Source organism: Dipteris shenzhenensis, chromosome 31 (genome assembly GCF_047967505.1).
Source record: "Dipteris shenzhenensis isolate YYH24624 ecotype China chromosome 31, Dip_SZ_1.0, whole genome shotgun sequence".
NCBI classification, from domain to species: Eukaryota; Viridiplantae; Streptophyta; class Polypodiopsida; order Gleicheniales; family Dipteridaceae; genus Dipteris; species Dipteris shenzhenensis.
Genome location: NC_141626.1, coordinates 40,598,238 through 40,616,365, shown reverse-complemented (window position 1 = coordinate 40,616,365; position 18,128 = coordinate 40,598,238). Strand labels below are relative to the sequence as shown.

The following is an 18,128-nucleotide window of genomic DNA, read 5'->3' as shown; positions in this document are numbered from 1 at the left end:
AGAGACTTGGCATTGGGCCAAGAAGGTAGTTCACCTACGGGTGGACATTGAGGTGGGGTGTTAGATATTCTCAATGCCCCACCCTCTTGGTTACCACTAATGGTCCAAGATGCTCAAGTTGTAAGGCCCCCATATGAGGAGAAGCCATGTGTGAGCTCAAGACACTAGATGACTTGCATGCCAGATGAGATCTATCAATGAGACCGTTGATGGTAGAAAGGTGATTGTGTGGGAGCCCTCGAGATGATGGTATAGGGAATATTCTTTGAATATTCCATGGACGCCTAGTCGATTCCACCAACTAGGTTGATTGGTCAGCTCCACCGACTAGTTCGACTAGTTGACTCCACCGACTACGTTGATTTGACTACCGCCCTCATAGCTATAAAGAGATGACCTCCCTAGTACTCCATTGAATCAGATAACTTCATATCAGAGCAGAGATCTTCCGGCTATTAGCTCTTCACCTAGTATCTATCTAGATTGCCATCTAAGCCCCACTATGGGAGTGCATGAGTGGATGGAGCCATCATCTATACTACATCAGTATTGAAGGAAAATTCTGTTCATCTCTAGTTTGTTGTGTACTCTCTATTCTTTGTTCACTTTCTGTTCCACTGCACTATGTAATTTAACACAAGGCTGTTGTGGTGGCACCAAGGATGTAGACGAGTTTGCACACTACATCCCTCCAGATCTCCCCTATATCATGCTCAAGACACAATACCAGTCAAGTCCCTTGCGCTCTCCACTCACAAGCCCAACACTCACAAAATGAAATCTCACAAAAAATGAACCTACATTGCTCAAAGAGACACACCTTCTTGAAAAACTTCCTTTCACATAAGCAGCAAGGGAGAAGGGTGGAGAGGGAGCACAAGTGTTGGGAGAGGGGCTAAGTAGGGGTGAGGAGAGTGGGGAATAGAGAGGAGGAAAGCGAGGTCATGGAATATAAGGTCTCCTGTAGGAACCTTGCAAACTCATTTGAGAGGTACTCTCCCCCTCCATCTGACCTTAGGCATTTTATTTACAAGCCTGTTTCTTTTTCAACCATAGTTTAAAAGCTTTGAAATGCCCAAGCACTTTACTTTTATTTTTCATAAAATACACCCAAACTTTTCTGCTATAGTCATCAATAAAAGTGACAAAATAATGATAGCCTCCAATAGATGCAGCTTTAGTAGTCCACACATAAGAGTGGATTGATCCCAATGGCCTCTTACTCTCTTGAACATGTCTAGGAAATGGTTTCCTTGCCTGTTTTGCAAATTGACAGGCTTCACATATCTTATGCATTTTTGCAACCTTGAACTTGGGCAATCCTGCAACAATATTTTAGGCCTGCATTAATTTAAGTCACTGTACATTAACATGACCAATGCGTTTATGCCAGATATCAATATCTGCAACTACACTGGTCCCATGTGCAAACATTGCTGCACTCAATTCAAGCATGCCCACATCCAACGTAAACATCCTGCCCTTCTTCTTCCCTTTTTCTATCAAGCGACTGTTATTTTTCATATCCTCAACAAAGTATCCATGAGGATTAAATCTGACCTGCAAGCCCTACTCAACCATTTGACCAACAGAAACTAGGTTCTTGGTGATCGTTGAAATACATCAGATAGGTATTTTTTTTTCCCATCCTTCATAAATAAAGGAATTTTACCAATCTGCACAATAGGATGTGCAGTATCATCACCAGTCTCCACAAATTCTAGTTTTTCCATTTTCCTTACATCCTGCATCCATTCTGCATGACTTGTCATGTGGTTTGATGCACCTGAGTCAACATACCACACATCATTGCTTTCTTTTGCACTTGTCACAGAATTGGTCATGTGCTGCACCATAAACAAATGCTCATTTCTATCATCACCCTATCTACTAGAGGATGCATAATTGCCTTGCTGTAATTTTCCATTCATAATGTCATTCTGCTTTTTGTAGCAGTCTTTAGCCATATGACCCATTTTACCACAATAGTAGCATTCAACATTGCTGTTTGCATTTTGGCCTCTCTGCCATCCACCACGACCTCTTTGGCTCCCCCTGCCTCTAAGGTTACCACATCCTCCTCCATAGGACTGGTTTTCTTGAGTTTGTTGCATATTCTGATTTCTGCCATGGACGGCCTGCTCTACCTTTGCCTCTACCTCTTCTAGCATTTGAGTAGAAGATAGTTTCTTTTGAAGTTCCTCCTGAAGAAGATGCACCACCATTTCTCTGCTCTTTAGAAATTAAAAGAGAAATCAACTCCTCAAAATCAGGAAATTTTTGACGAATAGCAATGGATGTCCGGAACTGTGTAGAATCCTTTCCTAGACCATTCAAGGTCACAGAAACTAAATCATCATCTTCCACTGGTGACCCAATGGAAGCAAGTGCATCTGCAATCTTCTTCACCTTCATGTGGTAGTCATTGATGCTCATATTTTCTCTCTGCACATTGTGCACCTTCTGCTTGAGCTGAATTTTTCAAGCTTGCGTATTTGTGCTGTACATTTTTGCCAAAGTATCCCATGCCTCCTTTGGCATGCTTGCATCCTGAATATGCACAATTATAGAATCTGAAATACTGATAGATAGCCAGTACATAACTTTTCTGGCTCTCTCATGACAACCTTTAAATGCATGCATTTCCTATTGATTGGGAACATTAGGAAGAACTGGTTCTTCTTCATTTCCTGTAATGAACTCCCACTAGCCTTTTCCCATAAGGAAATTCGTCATTCTAAACTTCCATGCTTGGAAGTTATTCTTGTCAAGTTTTTCAGTGACAATTTGTGAAAGAGAGTCAGATGCCATTACAGAACACTGCAAAATATTCTATCACTGCAAAAAACACAACTTCTGCCTCAAAGGCAAATCTGCAAAACTGACGAAAGTGGTATTTAACCACACAGTCACTTCCTCGTGATGATTTTTCATCAACAGGCAATAAGAATGATACTGTCACTCCCAATATCTCTGCACGTAGGCATACAATGCAATTTTTGCAGCAACTTTTCACTGACCTACTGAACAATGGTCGCACAGCCAAAACAGGCCACTTTTCTAAGTGCTCGCGGAAAACTTTCACCACCGAAATGGGCCCTGAAACGGCCTCAAATCAGAAAAATAATGTTGCCAAGGCTTTGCCCTCTCTCCCATAGCACATACTACCCTCTTGCTACACCGCGAAAGGCGTCTCAATCTGACACAGTGCACCCTTGCACTTTCTGGCTGTGCTACCTGCAGAGATTTGCTCCCAAACTCAAAAAAGGAAAGCAACACTGATCCTCTTACCAAGACACTACGAACTTGGTTTGCTTCCTTGAGCTCCTTACCATGAACCTGGCTCTGATACCATGTGAAGAGAGTGGGAGAGAGGTAAGGAGTCTCACTTGTAGCTTTCTCACATACACAATGGGGGAATACGCACAAAGGTGGAGGCTGAAAACAGTTTTTCTCTTCTTAGTTGTGAAAGCCAAAAAACTCTCTCTCTAGTACAAAAGGAATAGATGAATCCTATATGTGGGTCTCAAACCAAACTCAGCTAACCTAGGTGGCATACGAACTGAGCCACTAACTAGAGTACATAAAGATAGCTATCATCTAGCTATTATTCATGGGCAGTGTACCAACCGCATCTATAGCTAATAAGTCGGTGACATAAATGCACAACGGTCACCTTGGCATATCACGAGTGGAGCTCGATATCTCAACAAGGTGGTCATAAGATACATGAGAAGGATGGTGAGCACTCACTTACCCAATGATATATTCAAACCTTGGAACCAATAGGTCAATAAAGCCAAGGAGGCCATCATAGATGCCCTGAGGAGACAATTTCCAAATCCTAAAGGTTATGAGTTTGATTGAAATTCCATGCTTACATGCATGGGGGAGCTCCTTAAGTACGAGTTAAGGAATGATTTTAAGGATGGTAAGCACAAGCCAGGGTGGGTGAACCTGAAGGATTGGAAGAGAGTGAAGAAGGATTACAAGGAGAATCAAGATGCATTTGAGCCTTAGCAGTAGAGAATGGCGAGGATACGCTTGGAGACCATAGGTCCTTCACACCTCGGGAGTGGTGGTAGACTCGGCAATGAGGCATGGGTGGTAAGTATATATTTATCTTCTATTGAATTTCTAATATGTTCAATGGTTTAAATGTCTTCTCATTCATATCTAACTAATTGAATTTGGATCCACAGGAATCTATGATTGGAAGGCCTCCAGACAACGAGGAGTACAGACTTGAGCATTTAAAATTGGATCCAAGAAATGGTTTAAGGAGAAGGAGAAATAAGGAGTCCACATAGATTGGGAAAGAGTATAGCCTACTTCTCTTCGTTATCATTTGACTATCACCATTGTCTTACAATCGACGCTCTTAGTTTTCCTAACTTGTTTCATTCTTGGGGAGGCACGTTCGACCCATCCGAGGATCTGGACAGAGAGACTGGATCTGAAGAAGCAGTGATTAGGCTAGTAGAAGAGGAGGGTGAGGGATCGGTCGCACGTAGAAAGATTGAGGGTGAGGAGGGCGAGGAGTTTAAGGAGGGCAAGGAGGAGCAATATTAGGATAGACATTAGTCGTTCAACATTTTGGCACTTCTGCCCTTTTGTAGTAGATTACTTCGGTGGATTTTCCATTTTGGAGTTCAGCACTTTTGCGATTTTGTAGTGCATTACCGCATTACTTCGGCGAATTTGCCATTTTGTAGGACATTGCTTTGGCACATTTGCCATTACTTTGTAGACCTTCTTTGCAAAATTGTAATGTATACCTCCGCATTTGTAACTTTTAATCTTCATTTTAATGGAAAAAAGAATTCTATGGGGCAAAATCGGGACTGAAACAAGCCCCATCCTACCCCATTACTTTTTGTTTTAGCTTCTATAAAAACGTTGGTATATCCTGATGCCTGTACCCAACACTGCAGTGTCAGTATATACCAATGACTACACTGATGCCTATACTGATAGTGTTGGTCATATTTTACTATCGATTACACTGACTCCCACACTGATGGTTTCTTTGCATGACATCCACACCAACGGACTTTCCGACACTTTCCACTTGTAAAAAAAAAATCTTCATATTTAGTGTCAGTATCAGTGTCAAAAAGTGGCCTGTGTCTTGTAGTGCATGTTGCCAAATACCCGGTGCAACAAATAGACTTGAACACGTCTTGGTGTGCTTTCTCTATATGTTGTTGTTTGAATGATGCTTCCAATGATTTTGTTTGACGTGTACATAATTGTGAATGAGCCACATCGCTGCCTTGCCCACTCTTCATATACATCATAGAGCAACTTGCCGTTTGTGTGATTGTAGCCACACCACTAGTTTGAGGTGGCACATATTGCAAAGAACCATCTACATCTATAGATTGACTAGCTTGAGGTATGAGTATATCATCATGCATGGATTCATGACGTTGGGATTGGTGGTGTGCAATTATATCATCCACCTAACTGTTTGTACTTTTAGTCATTTGTCCACCTAGAGTGGCTATAACTCTCTAAACTCCTAGACCCTTTCATTTTCCAATTTGTTTGTGAGCATCACCCAAAGAGTGCTTTTGTATTCTTGTGCCGGAGCCTGAGTACTCCTCATGATAAAAGTTGCATTTCCACTTCTTATTAGGAAACATCGTAACATAAACCTGAGCCTTTGTTGGATTTCTTCCTCGTTTCTCAAGAGCCATGCTTGCAATCAAGGCTGTGATAGAAACATACACAATTTTATATAAGTAATATGTACATTCACATAAATTTTCATGTTTTTGTTTCTACCATCCCATTTAACCTTTAGCACACTTAACAATGTTTGGGTTCGTTTGTAGTTCTACATCCAAAAATCAATGTGGCTATTTGGCATACTAACTTAGATTGTGAACGTGGTAATCTACCTATTAAAATAGGCATGGGATGGAAAATTGATTTTTCCACGTTCCTCTCTCTCTCTCAGGTAAGCATCTATCTACACCATGATCATTTGCAAGATTATGCTCTATTGATGGATGTTGGTAATCACACACACTAGTGTAGTAGCTAGTGTTACTTATGAAGCACTTATTAGCACTTTTACTTCTAATTTCTAAGCTAGGAGACTTTGTTAACATGGGCTACAGATTGCAACATATGCAACACGACCATATCTAGTTTTTTTCACCTACTAATATATTAAAAGCAAGGATCATAAACCTATGTATACTACAATCTCTCCACTATACATGTATGCCATAATTTTGTGAGTTTCTACAAGCTAGCAATTGCAAGCTCCACAACTAGCTAGACTTCGAGCGAGATGCAAACGGCTGAAATAAGCGAGCCCTCAACGGAGCAAAGTTAAATATTCTCTCATCACTCTTGAATCCTACCTTATAGAGTTTTATTAGTATATGTTTAACCATGTGTGAGATGTTCTAGGTCAACCTAAGCAAACCCCCAACTAGCACGTGGTATAATATTCTTCATCAAATGAACAAGTTGTTTTAAGTTGGCTTATGCGAACCTCAAACCGACTCATTCACTTTTTTTTAGATATAGTTATAGGCAATAGCTACATAGTTATAAATAAACACATATCCTAAAATTTAAAAAAACACACACACAATGAATCATGCAATTGCAATTTAAATCCTAAGGTTTTCCAAAAGTGAATCACTTCATGCAACTTATAATGTCAACTTTTACATTTTTCGAAAGGTTTAGTATAATATTTCATGCAACTAAATTAAAATCCTAAGTCATGCAACTAACAAACTCATTACCTAAACCTAAGTCTTTCCAAAGACATGTTACAACTCAAATACTTCATGCAAAAATTAAAATCCTATATCTTTCCAAAGACACCTAAAATGTTACCAGCAACTACTAACAACCTCATTACCTAATAGTATGTAAATGCTAATTATCCAAATAGTATCGAAGTGCGAGTGGACTCTGACTGGCAAAAGCGAGCCCACCATTGGCACTAGATACTTTTTTAAACTTAAAAGGACTAACAAACTTACAACTTTCTTTGTAGCTTTGTTTATCCTTCTTTCGTATGCTTCTTGTTTTTCTCGAGACTCCATAGAATACTAGGAATCTCGATAATGTGAATAGTATGAATGTGGCACAGGTTTATATAAGATTAATGACACTGCACGGTGTAACTAAACACCATGTAGTGTAATCCATTATACTACATAGTGTATGGATACACCACGTGGTGTACATAATACTACTCAGGATAGATCCTTATCGCACAGTGTTTTTTGGGTATATAGCACGGTAACCTGCTGAGAACCTGCTGTAGTCAGTCCCGATTAAAATTCACTACTGGCCCATTTTAAAATGCCCCTGGGCTAATTAAAAAATGTTTACAAAATTTTAATACAATGTTTTGAAATGAACGTTTTAATACCGCCTCAAATCCCTGACCCTACTATTTGTAAATGCTTCGTAAGTCCCCCGAATTTGAAAATCTCCTTCCATGAATGAACTTATACGTTACATGTTTACAAAGTGATTGCGGGGCTATGACATAGATATACATGCAAGAACAAAAAAAGACACTACTATATCATCTCTTTCTAGTGAAAGAAACTTGAAATGAGTCAAAGGAGATAGGCGAGAAAGAGAATACATACCTCCCCATACGAAGAGCCATTCTAAATGGTGATAGAGAAATAAACTGAGATAGTTACTGTAGTAACATAGCTTCATCCTTAGATTTATATAAGGTGAAGATGAAGGGAGGGGCCTCTAAGGAGCATGGAAGAGCAAGCAAGCAAGAAATTGAAGGAAAAGAGGCAAGCAATCTCCCTCTTTCTCCATGTCTTTCTGTCTGTGTATATGCTTCTTCTAATGATTGTTTCTTATGAAATAAAAAGAGGCAGGGAGCTCCAAAAGACAAGCAAAGAGGGGTAATTTTGTGGTAAGTAAGCTCTTGCTTTCTCCATGTCTATCTTTCTCTCTTCCATCCTTCTTTCTCCATCTTCTTATCTAATGTCCTCACATTTAGTTCTTCTTCTCCATTAAGAGCTCCTTCAAGTTTGATGGTGCTATAAGTGGTATTGTTTTGGATGATTTTGGTTCATGCATAAAATTAACTTGCAAAGCTCATGGAGTCCTTACAATGTAATTTGAATTGTACATGGACCTGAAAGCTCTACCAACAGCTGAAGGACTTGAATGGTAGATTATGGCTACTTATTAGGAGTATAGCATACACTTGGAAAAATATCATGTGCTTGCTAGTGTATCTTAGCTAAAGGCTCTTAGAGCCAGTTATTGGCAACCTATTATATTAATGTGCACCTACTTTGAAATGGTGACCTTGGAAAATAATGGTGCCATTTTGACAAATGTAACTATTGTGCAGATCAGAAGTGCCCTATTCTAGGGAACGTCTGTGGAGTCCCTTTAGTGGGATCAATGTTGGGCTAGAGTGAAGTCCTTAATGAAATGCTCGAAAGGGTGATTCGAACAAAATAAAAAGGGGGAGGAACGATGGTAGGCGAAGCTGCAAGAATTTTCTTCTGTTGAACTATCAACCCTCGGGGCATTTTAGAGATGTCGAGGGCCGACATTTTAACTAGTAGTATTGCAAAACGACAGTATGCCGAGATCTTGATGAGTGTACAACCACCGTGAAGACTATTTGTAGCAGTCTAGAGCTAAGAGAAGGGGTGAAATGGGAGGAGGAGGTTAGTTTCTATGGACGTTCCTTGGGCGTACTAGAGGATACCGCAGAGATCACAAAGCTAAGGTGATGGGGAAGCTTTGGAAGCAACAAAGAAAGGGAATATGACAGCCGGAGGCTTCGTTTGAAGGGAGGCGAAGCATATCAAGTTGTCGGGACTCAACTAAACGTAGTCGGCCTAACTTTGTCATCAGCTGCATGGCCTCGACGTAACCTCCGCCGCATCGATTCTTCTTTCTTGTAAACAGCGATTTTGGAAGGTTTTGGAAGCTCAGAATTCCGGATTTGCTTCTTGTCTTCAGTCGTTTGGACTAGTCCTGGCGGACTTCCTCACGTGAAGCTGGATAAGCCAGCTGCCGCTCTACCACACAGAAATCTCCCGCTCGAGATCAGAACAAGGAGAACACGTTCGAGCACGAGAGCTTCAAGGGGCGGACGTTATGAGACACCCCCGCCAGCCTGCACATTGGTCGGATTTCTCCGCGCCTTTGGAATGGAAGAGCGCGTCCTAATGATGTTCTTGACGATGGTGTATCTCCTCTTGGCGATACCCATTGGCTAGCTGGGTTGTGCTGTGATGCGCTCAAATTGTCTGTAAGTCGATTTCTTCTTCCTCCCTCTCACGCATGACCCGCTAGCCGTTGGATGTACGTCGAGTTCTTCTTCCTCCCTCTCACGCATGACCCGCTAGCCGTTGGATCCTTCCTCACTTGTAATAACGACCGCAGACAAGATGCGTGCCGTGGATTTTTGAGAAACAGAGAGAGATATTGAGACTTTCCAAGGTTTTGGCGAAGCTCATCACGTTGCTTACAAAGACAACTCTGGTTCATCGCCAGTTTACTAAGTCCCTTCCAAGGTCGTATACCCTTCTCCAACCAGTTGATCGCTTGTTCATAAGGCGGCAGCAGTGCAGCCACACAGAATACGCTTTTTTTTAATTAACTGAAGACGCAATGATTTCCGTGTGGTTGCAGGGTTTGATAGCCTTCCTGTTGCTATCCTGAGGATTCGAAGTCGAAGGGAAAACCCAAGCGGACGCTAGCTGAATGAAAAGAAAGCGCTCGGTAGCTACGAGAATGCGATATGTACCTGCATCTGGTCACATGCAGGCTTATGAAGCAGCAGCCAGCTCTATCAGAGGGTCGACTTTACACAATCTCCACACTGCTGGGATACGTTCGAATAATACTACGGTTCACGGAAGTAGATTGTGAGACCAGTATTGCGTTATCTGGAGCTCTGCCTTATCCCCTCTTTCTCAACAGTTCTCTTATGGTTCACACAGAAATTTCAAGGCGCTTCAAACCCTAGAAGACAAAGTAATGGACAGTTCCAACCAGAGCTGTATTTCACAGTTTTCTATTCAGAGTCGGTCATCTCCGTATGAGCCTTCAATCATGCAGACAACCCAACAAAGTTCATCCAGTTTGGGAAACTTTTCTTTCGCGAATCGATTCAATCTCACAAGATATTCTGGTCCACATGACAACCAATCTTCCGTTGGTGATCCAAACTTCAGACGCATATTGCAAGAGCTGGAGATGGAATTATTGGGACCCGATGTTGATGATGGCTCGGACGAGCTCCCATCTTGCGGGAATCAAGAAAATATAAATTGTCAGCAAGGAGGCGAGAAAGACATTGCTGCTACTAAGTGGCTAGAACAAGTACAATCTGGGCCACAGTTTCTTCCGTATTTAAGTAATAATCTGCAACCCATGGAGTCACGGATCCCTGACAGTGCGTTACGGACAGTATCCCGTAAGCGGAGGCGAGATCAGTCAACTAACGAATCAGATTCGCCACCTTTGCAAACCAGTGCAAGTTCCCATTACGAGAGCAGCACAGCCCAAGCGGAGCAGCTACTAGTGGCATGTGCAGCTGCCTTTGCTGACGAGAATTTGATAGAAGCTGATAGCCTAATGACAAAACTAAAAGACTTAGTGTCGATTTTTGGTGATCCTATTGAAAGGCTTGCTGCCTATATGGCTGAGGGACTCATAGCCAGGCGTGGATCTTCTGGGCCAAGGATCTATAACTCTTTAAAGTCCAAGGAGACTTCCGATCCGGATGCTCTCACCCCCATGGAGGTCATGTGTGAGGTGTGTCCTTGTTTCAAACTTGGGTACGTGGCTGCAAATGGTGCGATTACGGAAGCTTTCAAATTTGATAAAAAGATACACATCGTTGACTTCAAGATTGCACATGGCACACAGTGGGTTTCTCTTATTCAAGCTCTAGCCAACAGACCGGGCGGGACTCCTCATCTTCGCATTACTGGAGTGACCGCCGACGGGGATTCTATTCCTTCACCTGGCAGAGGTTTAGAAGTAGTTGGACAGAAGCTGACGAATCTTGCTAAGGCAGTAGGAGTTCCCTTCGAGTTTCAATCAATGTCCATTCAAATGTCAGATCTGGAAGCATTTACGATTGAACAAACATCTGGAGAAGTCTTAGCTGTCAACTTCGCACTACAGTTGCATCATCTCCCCGATGAAAGTGTTAGCACAGCAAATCCAAGGGACAGATTATTACGTCTAGTAAAAGGTATGAATCCCAAAGTGCTAACACTGGTAGAGCAGGAAGCCAACACAAACACTGCACCCTTCTTTCCTCGGTTCCTGGAAGCACTTGATTACTATTCTGCAATCTTTGAATCAATCGATGTGGTGCTTCCAAGGGATAACAAAGATAGAATAAATGTGGAGCAACATTGCTTGGCACGAGACATAGTGAACATAATCGCTTGCGAGGGGTCCGACCGAGTTGAGAGACATGAATTGATGGGGAAGTGGAGATCACGATTGCTGATGGCGGGTTTCAAGCCTTATCCACTAAGCTCCTTTGTGAACAGCACTATAAAAGCACTCTTAGAACTGCACTCGAAAAATTACAGATTGCAAGAGGAAGCTGGAGCATTGTTGCTAGGCTGGTTGAACAGACCACTGATCGTAGCTTCAGCGTGGTGCTAGCTTGGAAAAACCAAAAGTCCCCAGCGAAGCTGTACAGTGAATCGATCAACTGAGTCATTCTCTTATGTTAGCGAAGTTAACGCACCTGTCCATTTCCATTATTATATTATGCATAAAATGCTCCTACCAAAAGGTTCGGGAGCTCTTTCCACCAAAAATGGTATATCTTTATACTATGAGTCCATTAGCAATAACACTAAAAGAAGTCCATTTGAGCTTTTCAGGAGCTTTTGAACAAGTACCCATATTGTAAGGTTTTTATCAGTCTTGACCCTAGAAATTACTTAACAGCAATATTAAGTAAAGTAGCATTGTCACTATGCACTACAAATTACTTAACAACAATATTAAGTAAAGTAGTATTGTCACTATGCATCCTTAAGTTAAATCCCTATCTTTATACTATGAGTTCATTAGCATTAATAACACTCAAAGATGTCCATTCTGTGAGCTTAAAAGCAAAATGCAGGCTTTTCTGAGCTTAAAAGCACAATACACACATAGTGAGATTTGTGTGACCTATATACATTCTTGGCATGCACGCCATAACTAAAATCAAGCCTTGAAGTTTCATATTTGAAACTAACATCCATTTTGTTAGCACTGCCCCACTAGGGGCAGAGCTCTAGCTACTAGAAAGTTGCTACTTTGAGGCCCTTTGAAAGCAGAACAACTCAACCACTTGGGGGTAGTGCTTTATGTCCCTTGCTTTTAAAATGTTTATGCACCAGCTTGAATTCATAGGGTGTCATGAATTTGGCTTACCATATGCAAGCATTGCTTGCAACTACACTAGTGTATGTAACATACTCACATTTGTTGATAGAGTGTAATGCCTTAAGCTTTCATTTCTTTCCACATTGACAACCACATGTTAAGCTTTATCCCTCCATCGGTAGGCAAAGTAACAGTTTTAAAGCTAATTAATAGATCCCATTAAGTTATTACATTGCCTAATAGATGAGGATAAAATGCACACATTGCATCTTGCAGTTTGAATCTTTGCGCTCCATATTATTTTTGAAAGTTTATACAAATTATTTCAAAAACATGGTCTTGCATTTGCACTAAGAGAAATGGTATAAAGTATAACCGTTTAATTCTGTTACTATATCAAACTTATAATTTGTTGTAGTGTAAGCTTATGAATGGGAGAAGGCAATACAAAGTGTAATTAACTTGTGACATGACATTACCTAAGCCATGGCTAGAGCAGGTGTACTTGCTTTTTGCAACTATCCATGAGGAGAGAATAGTTTTAGTAAGGGCCTTTTGTGTTGTCTAGCTCCAATTGATTAATCCTTCCCAAAAAGAAGGTAAAAATAAAATTTCTTAGATGAAGGGTTCATAAAGCAAGAGCTCCCATAAACTATGATTGCTAAACACTTTTTATTGCTAAATAGAATATATTTATAGCTTCAATTTGAATATAAGCTATCTCAGTGTTGAATATTTATCAATATTTAATATATTTGTACATAGATTAATATTAGAAGATATAAAAATAGCTCATTTGCTGAATATTATGAATGTAGTAGTGGTTTCATTTCATAAACATTTTGCAATTGAGAATAAATAAGTAGAGTACATGCCTAGCTGTAATATTTATATGCATAAAATAGTTGTCTATTATGTTAATGCACCCAATTCAATGGTTTTGGGTTATTACAACTAGCTCATATGCCCTCTGTGACTCTCGGATGCTCGGGATGATGAGCTCTTGAGTGTCTAGATCAATTTTGAAGACCCTATTACCCCTACTTTCTCCTTTTTCAAGACTTTACTACACTACTTTCCTCCTAAAGCTTTAACTAGACAAGGGTAAACAAATATTTAGGGAATCTTATTTTTGTGGATTTTTTTGTATGAAATATCTCCAACATCCCTCTTCTCAGAGGTTGGTTCTAATGATTCTAAAAAGTTTCCTCATAATTCCCCAACCTTATGTTTGTGTTTGATATTTGTAACACAAAGTATAGTCCATCTTCTTATTCTCATGAGATGCAATGACACTACTATACAAGATATATTTCCCTCGTTTATATAACCCATTTAGGTTCTTGGAAATTTTTAAAACAAACAAGATGTTTTGTTAGGAAAATACCAAAGCATCAGTAGCCAAGTTGCCACCGAAATATGGATCGATATATACACTATTACTTACATAAGTATATCCCACACCCAAGGGGGTAACTAAGAAATATGTAAGATAGCACATGCGGCCAACGGAAGGGGTTTTATAAATTTATGGTACCTAAGGGGTTTTTTAATTCAAAAAGTGAAAATTTTCATACATAAGCGATACTTTAATGATCTCAAAATTTACAGAAGGGGTGTATATAGGTTGTAAAAATCCAGAGGTAGGGGGGTTTTTTAATACCCCTTGATCGCACATGCTATATGGGGTTTTTACATAGTGGCCCCTTGGGATCCCACAATTATCGACAATAATTTTGATGATAACACACTACAAGGCACAGGCCGTTTTCCGATGGAAATACCGATCTTTTTTAAACTACTTTTTTTAAAAAAATGAACACAAAGTTCAGTATTTATGTCGCTTTTAATGTCAAAAAAGAAATGTCACTATATAAGTGTCACTATATAGCCCAACTCTAGTAAAATGTTGCTATATAGCAACACTAGTAAAGCGTTGCTATATAGCGACCCTTAATAGAACTTAAAAAAAACATTAGTAGGGCTAAACAGGGCCACAGCAAGCCCTGTTTTGCCCCATTGATGTTTTTTTAAAAGTAATTACAAAAGAATGTTTACAAGCACATAAGTGAGATAAAACTCTCAAACCTTGTTTGTTACAAAATTTCCCTTGTGAAAGGGGTGATACAAAATTGCTCAAACGAGCTAAGAGACCGAAGCATATACATGCGGAAGATATACAACCTTGTTTGTTACAAAATTTCCCTTTCCAAAAGGGTGATACAAAATCACTCAAGCAAGCCGACATACAAAAGCATATACATGCCAAAGTATATACAAGCTACTACTAATACTACTACTACTGCTGCTCATCCGAATCATCATCATGGTAGTCATTTGGTCATCATCGTGGTTTCACTAGCCTGATCCCTACCCTCGTGAGCTACGCCTAATCCTTGGCCCTCGTCGAAGTCGTGTAAGCCAAATCCCTCAAGACCTGCCTCCTTGTCATCACCGCTTACCTCCACTGATGGGATGTTCTAGCTTGCACCCTAAGAGTGAAACCATATTAATTGGAAATTAGATTGGAACTTAAAGAATAAAATAATTTAAAAATTGAGATTACAAGTAGGAGTAGACTTATACCGTGCAAGTAGCCACCTCATCCCAATCGACTGTTGCTCGCATGGCCTCCATCTCAATAAACCACAGCTTTGCTCGTATGTGAAATGCGTGTTTTGCCTCTTTGTCTGTGGGAAGGTGACCCATCATAGTTTTCTATGGGCCCAATTTACCACAAGAGTTAGATAAAGTGCATGCAATATGTAATAAAACAAATAGAATAATAAATTAAATGAGAAGAAGTAAACTTACCACCCATGCCTCAAACGCCAACCATCCACCTGCACGAAAGTGTAAAGCACCTATGGTGTCTAGCTATCTCCTTACAACCCTCCTCTGACTCTCGAACTTTTCGGGATGGTCCCTGTACTCCTTCTTCAAAAACTTCTGTTAACTTTGTCTACCCAGCTGGGTTCAACCTTCCCCTTTATGATGGAAGTTTGCAAGGTTGACCTATGATGCTTCAAGACAAAACATATGCACTTTCGCATGTAATTGTCATTGAACTTTCAATTTGGGGGGTTAGGGTATTGTTTTTTCGATTCATCGATGACATGTGAGGCTTGCGTGATGGGCAAGAAACAAAGAAAGGCATTCCCACAAGAAAGCAAGAATAGAGCAAACACTCCTCTAGAGTTGGTGCATGTTGACTTGTGCGGTAAGATGCCTACACAGGCCTTGGGGGGATCTTCTTATTTTTTTTGGATTTTCGACAACTATAGTAGGAAGATGTGAGTGTACTTTCTTCGTGAAAAGGCTCAAGCTTTTGGTAAATTTAAGAGATGGCCATAGCTTGTTGAAAATGGAATAGGGAGAAAAGTGAAGAAAATCATATCGGATGGCAGTGGTGAGTTTGTTTCTACAAAGTTTGGAGATTTTTGCAAGAGCAAAGGGATCAAGTGACAAACAATGACACCACATATACCTCAGCAAAATTCAGTTGTTAAATGCGGAATGCAGACCACGGTGGAGATGGGGAGGTGTATGTTGAAAGGTGCTAAATTGCCAAACCACTTTTGGGCTGAGGCTATCAATACTGCAGTTTACATCCTTAATCACAGCTATACAAATGCACTCAAAGATAAAACACCACATGAGGCTTACAGTGGTAAGAAGCCATCTATCTCCCACTTCACAACGTTTGGGTGTGAATGCTATGTGCATGTACTAGACAAAGAGAGAAACAAGCTACAACCAAAAAGCACCAAATGTATCTTCTTAGGCTATTGTGATGAGAAGAAAGCCTATAAGTTGAATGACCAAGAGGCAAAGAAGATCATAGCGAGCCACGATGTGGTGTTTAGGGAGCAGCCATATGCAGTGGAGGCAGAGAAGAGCTCTTCCACTTTATCATCAAGCGAAGAGGTAATTCACTATGGAGCTATTGCAAGAGCTATAAAGGAGGAGGAAATATTAGATGATGAAGGTATAAGTCACCAACCTGTTGTTACACCATCGAAAAAGCCATTGCCGTGATGGATAAGGTAGCTCTATGACCATGATAACTAGATGCCTATGTCTATTGAGCAGCATGTAGATGGACCAAGGCGGTCTCAGAGAATCGAGGAGCAAAAAAGGGCTTTTGCTCACATAGTCAATATGGCCTTGATGGCTAGGATTATTGAAGAAGTAAAGGAGCTTGTGAGTTTGGAGGAAGCACTTGCAGAGTGAGATTGGAAAAATGCTATGCAAGTAGAATATGATAGCATCATGAAGAATGAAACTTGGGAGTTGGTAGATCGACCACCTAATAGAAAGGTTATTGGCACCAAGTGGGTTGGAAGGTAAAGTACAAGGCCGATGGTACTTTGGAAAAGTACAAAGCCAGATTGGTTGCACAAGGATTTTTGCAGGTGGTGTTTGATTTTTAGGAATCTTTTTCTCCGACTGCCAGAATGACCACTATTTGCACAGTACTATCGGTGGTTGCTCATAAAAAGTGGCCAATTTATTAAATGGATGTTAAATCAGCATTCTTGAATGGTGACCTCAAGGAGGAGGTGTACGTGGCTCAGCCACCTGGGTTTGAGGCCCCCCATTTTAAGAACAAGGTATGTAAGCTAAAGAAGGCTCTGTATGGGCTGAAACAGGCCCCAAGAGCATGGTACCAATGGATAGAAAAATTCTTTCATAAATTAAACTTCAAAAGATGTGCCTCAGATGCTAACTTTTATGTGTACAGGAAAGGTGGAAAAACTGCTATTATTGTTTTGTATGTGGATGATCTCCTTATTACAGGTGACTATGAAGACATGATCCAACAGACTAGAAAGGCATTGAGGACAGAGTTTGCGATGACAAACGTACGCTTCATGCGCTACTATTTGGGGATTGAAGTCTGGCAAGAGCCAGGCAAGATCTTCATCTCTCGGCAAAAATATGCAAGGGAGATCTTGAAGGCATTTGGTATGTCCGAGTGCAAGGAGATAGCTACACCTATGGAGGTAAATGCCAGATTGTCTATGGAGGATGCCTCACCACCAACAGAGATCAAAAGGTACAAGAAGTTGGTCGGCAGTCTCATCTATCTGTGCAAAGCCAGACCGGAAATCAGCTTTGATATTGGCGTTTTGAGTATGTTCTCTAATAAGCCCTAGGAGAATCATTAGAATGCAGGGATGCGGGTGCTTAGGTATGTGAAGGGCACTCTTGATTATGGCATCACCTATGGTACAGGCACTTCCTTGGCTGGTCATTGTGACTCAGATTGGGCTAGAGATGTTGATTCTAGGAATTCAGTTTCTGGATATTGTTTCTCTTTAGGTTCAGGTATCTTCTCTTGGATCAGTAAGAAACAACCAACAGTGGCATTGTCTTCTACCGAGCCTGAGTACAAGGCAACATGTTTTGTTACATGTGAAGCAGTGTGGGCGAGGAGGATCTTATGGCACATGGGAGTGCAAGAGGATGAGGCAACTATGCTGAGGTGCGACAATCAAAGTTGCATGGCCATTGCTAAAAATCTAATGTTTCATGCACACACAAACATATAGAGATTTAGTATCACTATGTGTGTGATTTGATCAAGGACAAAATAATGGAATTGTTCTACTGTCCAATAGTCTAGCAAAATGGAGCAGTTATCTTCACTAAGGTACTCGGGAAGGATATCTTCAGAGACTCGGCATTGGGCCGAGAAGGTAGTTCACCTATGGGTGGACATTGAGGGGGGGTGTTAGATATGC

General features: G+C 40.7%; 1 pseudogene; it reads left to right on the top strand.

Moving 5' to 3' along the window:
• Nucleotides 1-10,014: 10,014 nt before the first annotated feature.
• LOC147881459 (scarecrow-like protein 21 pseudogene) lies at nt 10,015-11,664 on the top strand (annotated as a pseudogene).
• The last annotated feature ends 6,464 nt before the right edge of the window (nt 11,665-18,128 follow it).